A 3,352-nucleotide genomic window follows, 5' to 3' on the forward strand; every position below is an offset into this window, starting at 1 on the left:
CCCCTTCCCCTCCCCTTCCCCTCCTCTTCCCCTACCCTTCCTTCTGTCTTTCTGTCTTTTCTCACTGTGTTGCCCAGTCTGGAGTGCAGTAAAGTGATCTCAGCTCACTGCAACCTCCGCCTCCTGGGTTCAAGAGATTCTCATGCCTCAGCCTCCCAAGTATTTTGTATTTTTAGTAGAGATGGGGTTTCACCACATTGGCCAGGCTGGTCTCGAACTCCTGACCTCAGGTGATCCGCCCGCCTCGGCCTCCCAAGCTGCTGGATTACAGGTGTGAGCCAGCGCACCTGGCCCAGTTTCTCCCTCTTTATAAAGGTAAACACTTTTATTCTTTGGGTATCCTTTCATTATTTAGGCAAACAACATGTAACTAGTCACCCTCTGCCTCACCTTGAAATTACGTCAAAACTTCAGAAGTAAACTTTCTTCTACTGGGCGCACAGTTCTGAGTTTTGACAAATGGCTAGAGTTGTGTACCCATCACTACCATAGCCAGTCTTTGCAGTAAAAAGCTTTCTTCCATCCCTAACCCCTGGCAGCCACAATGTGTTTTGTATTCCTATAGATTTTCTTTCTTCATATTGTTGTAAATGGAGTCATATCATATGTAGCCTTGGAGTCTGGCTGCTTTCGCTTAGTATAATGCATTTGAGATTCTCCCATATTGCACATGTCAAGACCTTGATTCTTTTTATTGCTGAATAAGAGTCCCTGGCATAGATGGGACACTCTTTGCTCATCAGCTGAAGGATGTGTGGATTGTTTCCAGTTTTTGGCTATTATGAATGAAACTGCTACGAATATTTGTATAGAGGTTCTTCGGGGAGCCTAAGTTCTCATTGCTGTTAGAATGAGATGGCTGGATCATATTCTAAGTGTACGTATAACATGATAAGAAACTATCAAACAGGGCCGGGCCTGTAATCCCAGCACTTGGGGAGGCCTACGCAGGCAAATCTCTTGAAGCCAAGAGTTCGAGACCAGTCTGGGCAACAAAAATACAGAAGTTAGCTGGTTGTGGAGGTGCGGGCCTGTAATCCCAGCTACTCTGGAGGCTGATGCATGAGAATCACTTGAAACTGGGAGGCGGAGGTTGCAGTGAGCTGAGGTGGTGCCACTGCACTCCAGCCTGGGGGAGGAGGACATAGCGAGACTCAGTCTCAAAAAAAAAAAAAGAAAGAAAAAAAAAAAAAAAAGAAACTACCAAACTGTTTCCAAAGCATCTGCATCATGTTTAATTTCCATAAGTCATGTATGAGAATTCTGGGTCCTCCAAATAATTAACATCCCTTGGTAGTGTGAGTTTTTGTTTCAGCCTTCCTTATGGGTATGCTGTGGCATATCCCTGAGATTTTAATTTGTGTCTCCCAGTGACTAATGGCATTGAACCACTTGTGCCTTCCTGTGCCCATCTGACACTCCTATATTTTCTTTGGTGAAGTGTCTGTTCAATCATCTGCTCGTTAATTTTTCCTTGGGTTGTTCGCCTTCTTATTATTGGATTTTGAGAGTTCTTTATAAATTTTATGTACAAATGCTTTGTCAGTTGTGTGATTTACAAGTCTTTTTCCTAGACTCTGAAGTTTCTTTCGTAGAGAAAACGTTTTAAATTTGAATGAGGTAAGACTTATCAATTCTTTTTTTGGTGAATTATGTTTACACTGCCATACATAGAAACTCTTTGCTTAACTGGAGGTCATGGAGATTTTCCCCTACACTGTCTTTAAAAGTTTTATAGTTTTAGATTTTACATGAAATTCCATAATCTCTATTTAGTTAAATTTTGTATGGGGCGTGAATTGTGGTTTGACAGTGTTTTTGGATGTGGATATCCAATGTCTGACAGAGGAAGCCAACAGGTCGTCAGAGGAAGGAGGCAGAAATGGACACATCTTTTAGCCATTTGGTTGTTCCTCTGGGAGCTGGGTTTTCATACTCCTGGCACAGCCTCAGGGGCTGGTCCCTACCCAGGGCCCCGTCTTCAATGTCACTCAGCTTTCTGCTCCAAGGTGACCTCTGGGGGAGTCCCTGAGTGATCACCTTGTTCGGAAGAGCCCCCTCCCTCCCCTTCTAGCTTGCCTCAGTGTGGCAATGTTTTTCATTACCACCACCGTTGGACTAGGTCTTATGACCTGTTGGCTTCCCTTGTCAGACATGAGCAACAGGTTGGCAGGGACCCGATCTGTCTTGTTCATCCTGTATCCAGGGCCCTCTCACCATGCCTGGCACAGTGTAGTTGCTCAAGTAAAGTGTATTATTGATTTCAACTACCTGGGAGGTAGAACTCCACTTCTTCCTCTTACCAAGGAGGCTACGAGGCTCAGAGAGAGCAAGGGATTTACTAAAGGTCACTCAGCCGGTGACAGTCTGGACATCAACTGAGTTCTACTAAATCCAGAACTTCTTCCTTCTTGAAAGTTGAAGACAGGCAAGGTGAAACGACAGGCAACAGGCGGCATGAATGCTTGTTCTAGAGACCCCATGCAGATTCCTAGGAGCTGAGCTGTGTCTTCATAATATGTACACACACTGATGAATCTGTTTCAAGACTCCATGCAGATTCCTAGGAGTGCGTCTCATAATAAACATACAACGCTCTCTGGTTGTGTTCAACTATGTCCTTTGCTCTGCCAAGATCCTTATTTATTCGAACTATTGGCTTAGCAATTAAATGTAGAGCACGTCAGTTTGAAAACAAGAACGAGATGTGTAGAAAGTAAATCGGTCTTTACTTATTCTACTTCTTCTAATTCCATATGATTGGTGGGATTTTTCTGAATTTTCATGCATAATATATATTGATAAACAAATATAACCACACATACACGTATTTTTTTTTTTTGAGACGAGTTGTTGTGAGTTGGCAAGGGTAGTGGGGGGGGGTGGGGTGGTCTACGTCTCCCAAACCCAACCAGTGTCAGGGTACTGGCTTCCACCCTCCTGCTACGCAGTCTGCTAGACCACCTCCTTCAACTCACCCTCACTAAAGTCCACCCCAGGAAATCCTGGACACGATCAGGGAGGTGCCAGGAGGGAGCTGCCCCCTCTGTTGGACGGAAAACCTGCGGTGGGAAAAGGAGCCAGGTACTGCCAAGGGGCCTCAACTAGTTTCTTGCGCCACCACATTGCCTGAGATCCTCCATTATAAATGTTCCCTAGTATTACGACATGGCATTGACGCTACATGATGGACGGTGCAGCATGCAGCGAGAAAGATTTGGACTGAGGTCTCATAACCTGATTCCTTAGCCGCACTTGGCGAAGATGCCTCCTCCGAGCCAACCTTGTTTTATGTAATGGACCCTTCCTCCTCTGGATCCATCACTCAGGCTCTCCAACAATGCCCAGGTTC

Source organism: Rhinopithecus bieti, unplaced genomic scaffold, assembly GCF_001698545.2.
Source record: "Rhinopithecus bieti isolate Rb0 unplaced genomic scaffold, ASM169854v2 scaffold_23826, whole genome shotgun sequence".
Taxonomy (NCBI): domain Eukaryota; kingdom Metazoa; phylum Chordata; class Mammalia; order Primates; family Cercopithecidae; genus Rhinopithecus; species Rhinopithecus bieti.